Source organism: Leucopleurus acutus, assembly GCF_964270905.1.
Source record: "Leucopleurus acutus genome assembly, chromosome: 3".
In the NCBI taxonomy this organism is placed as follows: domain Eukaryota; kingdom Metazoa; phylum Chordata; class Mammalia; order Artiodactyla; family Delphinidae; genus Leucopleurus; species Leucopleurus acutus.
The window spans coordinates 90725858-90732890 of NC_139145.1; positions in this window are offsets into that span (position 1 = coordinate 90725858).

The following is a 7033-nucleotide window of genomic DNA, read 5'->3' on the forward strand; positions in this document are numbered from 1 at the left end:
GGAAAGCATTGAGAGAAAAATATCTTTAACAAACTCACTGCATACAGAACAATTCAAGCTGTCTACTGTGTGTAATCAGAGTCCCAGAGGAAGGAACTATAGAAAAATATTTGAATAAATAGTGACAAAATGTTTTCCATGTTTGATTACAAGTTAAAATACTAAAAATTCAAGAATATTATAGGAGCTACTCAAAAGAAGGAAAAAGATGAAACTAAGATACACCATAATCAAATGGGTTTAAACATGTGACAAAGAAAATCTTAAAAGTGCAACAATGAGGAACACAGATAGGCAAAAACAGCTGATTTCTCTGAAACTATGCAAGCATAAAGACAATAACTTCTTTAAAGTATTAAGGTGTTGTGGGTGGAAGGGAGGGCATGAACTTAAAATTCTATACCCAGAAAAGGTACTTTTCAAAAATGAATGTGAGAGACTTCCCTAGTGGTGCAGTTGTTAAGAATCCACCTGCCAATGCAGGGGACATGGGTTCAATCACTGGTCCAGGAAGATCCCACATGCCACAGAGCAACTAAACCTGTGCGCCACAACTACTGAGCCTGTGCTGTGGAGCCTGTGAGCCACAACTACTGAAGCCCACAGACCTAGATCCCATGCTCCACAACAAGAGAAGCCACTGCAATGAGAAGCCTGCACACTGCAATGAAGAGTAGCCCCCACTCTCCACAAGTAGAGGAAGCCCACGGACAGCAACAAAGACCCAGTGCAGCCAAACATAAATAATAAATTAATTAATTTTAAAAAAATGAATGTGAAACAGAGACACCCAGCAGAGTTGCAGGTAGAAATTAGGGTACATGAAGAGATAAAATGAAGACTGATAGGGATCATAAATATATGGTAAATGTAAATTATATATTTCTATTGTTTTATTTCATAAAACCTAATTGACTGTCAAAAGAAAAAAATATTAATGATATACAGTGAGATTTCTAACATGTAGTAAATCAAATCTTGACAATACTGTAAAGGTAAGTACATAGAACACTATTGTAAGTTTCTGATATTATGTGTAAAGTAATATATGTCAAAGAAGAATTTTATGAAAAATGCATTATAAAACTGATCACAAAAAATAAGTAATGATAACATTTAACTTATTCAAAAAATTTAAGAGAACAAAGGAAAAATAGAAAGCATACAGCAATATAATAGACTTAAATCCTATCAAGTCCAAACTTGTATTAATTACAAATGATCCAATTAATCATTAACCCTACAAGTAAAAGACAAAGATAGTCATACTACATAAAAAAGGAAGCCAGGACTATTTGTGGTCCTCAAAAAAAATAATTAATTAAAAAAATAAACTACATGTATAGATAATTTAATATAGAAGGAAATAAATATATGCACCCTGAAAGCATTAAGCATATGAAAGCTTTAACTATAATATCATACAAACTGGACTTCAGAACAAGGAATGTTACTAGGGAAAGTTTATGATAATTGGATTTGATTCATCAAGAAGACATAACTGTTTTAAATATCTGTGAATCAACCAACAGGTTTATAACACATGACAGAAAATTTGAAAGAAAAGAAGAAACAGAAAACACTTCTCTCCTAGAAATTAAGCAGTACATAGAAAACCATGATGGGTTAGGAAGACTACATTAGTGACCAACTTACCCTATTTGACACTTGTAGATCAATGCCCCCAACAACAAAACAGGATACACATCTTTTCAAGGACATATGCTTCAAAGTATTTTATATTTCTGATAATTTCTATTTGTCCATAAGATATTAGGTTTGTTACTCAATTTTCAAGTATTTGTGGATTTTTCTGATACCTTTATATTTATTTCTAATTTAATTTCATATGGTTAGAACATGTACTCTGCATAATTGAAATTTGTGTTATGTCACAGCATATGGTCTATGTTGGTGCTTGTAACCTGTGATGGGCAAGGATTTAATTGGAAAGGTCACAAGGGAGCTTTCTTAGGCTTATTAAAATGGTTTTAATTATATTGGTAGTTATACAAATGTGTACATATAATCAAACTCATCAAATTATAATAATAGTGGATGCATTTAATTGTATAAATTATACCTCAATAATTCAGTAAAGGAAAACAAGATACATACATTTTCCACCATCAATTTTATTTTAGTTTAGAGACAATAAAATGTCTGTGAGGCATGTTAGCAAAACATACACTCCCGAATTTGCCACTAAACATGAACAGTAGTAAATACATTTAAGCATATGGAAAGAAGTACACTTTCATAACTCATCAGGGAATGAAAATTAAGACTGTAGAGAATAACTATATTATACCCACTAGAATTGCAAAAATAGGTAAAATGTTTGATCATTTTGAGTGTTGTTGAGGAACTAGAGCACCAGAAACAATTACTATAGGAAGTTAAACAGCCTCTTTTAATGTACATTCTCACATTATCTGGTTGAACACGCACAAACTGCTGGTTATCCAACTTTCAGATATATAAACCAGGGATGTGTACAAAAATGTGCTCAGAAACATAACTTGTAATAACAAAACACTGGAACAGAGATCAATCCAAAAATGTATTCAACAGACAATGGATGGTTATACTGTCATATATTTACACACAAAAAAATATGATTCAAGAATAAAAATAAACTTCAACTGAATTAACATGAAATTTAGAGGCAAATGTGACTCAAAAAAGTGTTGCAAAAGAGTTAACATATGACTTTCATAAATCATATGAAAAATGATTTTATCGTTTTTATTATTTGTATTCTAAAATACAGATAATAAAAATATCTATATGTTTAAAAACCAAGATCTTGTAAAGATTATAGGTTAAGCTTAATACATAGCCAAGATTGAAAATTATTTTTCTAGAATTAACAGGTAATATTTTTTAAAATTCTGTAATTCCTTACCATCATATTTTCCTTGGAAAATTCAATTTTGAAGTTTTGTTTGTTAATTTTCTAACACATTTCAGAAAGTGACTGGTGTTATAAAATTAATAAATGGACTTGGGCAACATGGATATCTATCTAAGAATAGGAAGGAGAGTAGCAATTAATGTTACTTTGCAGGAAAGAAAAGCAATTTTCCATTCTTAAGAACATAGAAGTAGATGAATATTTTCCAAAGAATTAAATATGGCACTCAAAGCCATGATCAATCATAATCTCTTTATTTCGTTTTAGATATTTTAATTTTTCTTGGAGTATAGTTGATTTACAGTGTTGTGCTACTTTCTGCTAAACAGCAAAGTGAATCAGTTATACGTAAACATATATCCAGTCTTTTTTAGATTATTTTCCCATATAGGTCATTACAGAGTATTGAAGAGAGTTCCTTGTACTATACAGTAGTTCCTTATTAGTTATCTATTTTATATATAGTAGTGTATATATGTCAATCCCCAATCCCCCAAAATATCCCTCCTCCCCTTGCCCCCTGGTAACCATAAGATTGTTTTCTTCATCTGTGACTCTATTTCTGTTTTGTAAATAAGTTCATTTGTACCCGTTTTTTTAGATTCTACATATAAGCAATATCATATAATATTTGTCCTTCTCTGTCCAACTTACTTCCTTCAGTATGGCAATCTCTAGGTCCATCCATGTTGCTGCAAATGGCATTATTTCATTCTTTTTATAATGGAGTAGTATTCCTTTGTGTGTGTATATATATATGTATATTAATACACATATATATGTGTGTGTGTATATATATATATATATATATATATATATATATATACACACCCCATCTTCTTTATCCATTCCTCTGTCGATGGACACTTAAGATGCTTCCATGTCTTGGTTATTTTTTAATAGTGCTGCAATGAACATCGGTGTGCGTGTATCTTTTCAAATTAGAGTTTTCATGATTTTTAGATATATGCCCAGGAGTGGGATTGCTGGATCATATGGTAGCTCTATTTATAGTTTTTTAAGGAACCCCTCCATACCGTTCTCCATAGTGGCTGTACCAATTTACATTCCCACCAACAGTGTAGGAGGGTTCTCTTTTCTCCACATCCTCTCCAGCACTTATTTGTAGAGTTTTTTTGATGATGGCCATTCTGACTGGTGTGAGGTGATACCTCACTGTAGTTTTGATTAGCATTTCTCTGATAATTAGTGATGTTGAGTATTTTTCATGTGCCTCCTGGTCATCTGTATGTCTTCTTTGGAGAAGTATCTATTTAGATCTTCTGCCCATTTTTCAATTGGATTGTTTTTTCTTTTTTGATACTGAGCTACATGAACTGTTTGTGTATTTTGGAGATTAATCCCTTGTCAGTTGCTTCGGTTGCAAATATTTTCTCCCATTCTGTGGGCTGTCTTTTTGTTTTGTTTATGGTTTCCCTTGCTGTGCAAAAGCTTTTAAGTTTAACTAGGTAGGATTTGTTTATTTTTGTTATTTTCATTACTCAAGGAGGTGGATCAAAAAAGATCTTGCCGCTATTTATGTCAGAGAATGTTCTGCCTATGTTTCCCTCTAAGAGTCTTATAGTATCTCATCTTATATTTAGGCCTTTAATCCATTTTGATTTTATTTTTTTGTATATGGTGTTAGTGAGTGTTCCAATTTCATTCTTTTAAGGGTAGCTATCTACTTTTCCCAGGACCACTTACTGAATAGACTGTCTTTTCTCCATTGTATAATACAGTCTTGCCTCCTTTGTCATAGATTAGTTGAACAGAGGTGCATGGCATAATCTCTTTAACATAAAGATCCCACCCATCAAATTCTTTTCAAGTGTCTAAACTTTGGATCATCTCGTGTCAGGACACTGCTGGGACTAGAAGTTGGCAGGAAAAAGCTGTCTGTCCAGGAAACAACCCCTGGTGTGCAGGAGGCAATTGAAACTGAATTCTACTCTACTTGAAATCAAATTTGCTAAACCTCAATGTCTTTTAAAGAATTGTGTACACCCTAATTAGTAAAATCTAATCATTAGAATGTCTTTGACTCATAAATAATTGACTATGAAAGATTTATCACATGTCCTTTTGTTGTTGATCACTGTTCACATTACTGTAGTGTCTGACAGGACTCTAATGGTGTCGTAAATTCCTGAAAGAATTAATGAACTCTCATTTCTAGCTTACTATCATATCTTGCTTAATATTCGGTTAAGAAAAGCATACTCTAGTAGATTGTCCATTTAGTTCCATAAAAATAACTAAATGATTAAAGAACACTATTTCACACCTGTAATATGCCTTACTTTATAATTCATATCTTTTAACATGCTTAGAATATAGCTTTAGGCTTTGCTGAAACACTTTTAAAAATCTTCAGTAGCTAATGATATTAAATGTGCATTTGTGTCAAACACAGAAAAATTCATTTTATTTTCCTTGTAAAATATTGTGTTAGCAATACTGAATTATGGTAATTATCTTGGACAGTCTTAAGATTTTCTCATAACTGCACATGTAAACAAACTAAGGATGACATATATTTTTCTATATCCTCTAAGAAACAAGTATTTTTCTGATATATAAAACATTTCTAACTCAATATAATCCTTCCAGAATGAAGCAATTATTACCACTATTACAATCATGAATTAGTATTGAAACTCCTATTGAGGAAACTAAATATACAAACTTGAGTACTTATCCACTTGATTACTCAGATTGACTATTCTTAGGCCAATTGCCAAGAAAGGAATTGTAAAGCCAAATGTTAAATTTGAATCATAATCATAAAAGGAAGAGATGCCCTGTTATCCAGTTACCCAGAGGGCAGTGTGAGTACACTGCTGTTTTATGGAGACCTTTAAATGTTCTGAAGATACTTTCCAACTTCGTAATTATTTAATCAATTCCTAATAAGTAAAATATTTAACTAGTATAGCCAATGGCATAGAATAGTTTAAGCTATCATTAGCATATTTTCCTTGGTATGAAAGAAAAATTTAGGAGTACGTTTTGAGGAAAAGTCAGAGCAAATGCTATCACCGAAAGATAAAGAAGGAATCCAGAAGCTTGGATAGAATTTTAGCAAAGACCTTACAGACAGTATTTACTTATAATGCATATTGAAATGCATTATTTGATGTACATTGATCCTTGCTCATAACAGTATCTCCTTATTTATTTTAAAAAGAACAACCATTCCTTTGTAATTCATAGTTATTGCAACACAGGGTTAATGAGCAATAATTTAGAATCACTGTTATGTAACTGAGAAAATATAAGTATCTCTCAGCTCTCCAAGACATCATAATATTTTCAATTCTACACTTAAATGACCTCGCCCAAAGTGCTTTCCAAATGTGCCTATCCTGTTGGTCTGAATTGAGGGAATACCAATAAATGCTCTTTTCCTGTATATAATTTATTTTAAGCAGAGGAACTATTATAGCTGCCATCTGTTTTGGCTACTTCTCATCTTTTTTTGGCATATGAACAATGGTTTAGTGAACAAGTGAATCATGGACTTATTTAATACTCTAGACAGTGCTATAAAAACTCACTGTCACAGTGAAAATATACACAAATTATGGTTCAACAACATTTATTGGGGACCAAAGTTGCAATGGATGTTATCTTTCTCTTCTATTTGACACTCATTTTATTAATTCTGACCAGATAAATTGAAGTTTTTACAGCAAATTTTCTCCAAGAAATTGCCTGGTATTTAAACCTTTTAGAATTAAATCAAGGAAAAGAGGGAGGAAAAATGTAACTTCTTTTGAAAAGCGTTCATAAAGCATAACTACATTATATTAAATGAAAAGATACCATCAGAACTCACAGTACTTTGATTGATTAAATTCTAAATTTGTTTATATTTATTTAAATTTTAGAAAAAATTTCCTTTCATCATAATTAAAAAATTAACTAATAATACGGTATTCGTTTCCTGTGGCTGCTATAATAAATTATCAAAAAACTGAGTGGCTTAAAACAAAAATTTATTTTTTCCTCCCAGTTTTGGAGGCCAGAAACCAAGGTGTCATCAGGGCCATGATACTTCTCAAAGTTCAAGAGGAGATCCTATTCTTTGCCTCATTTAAATTTTGGTGGCTG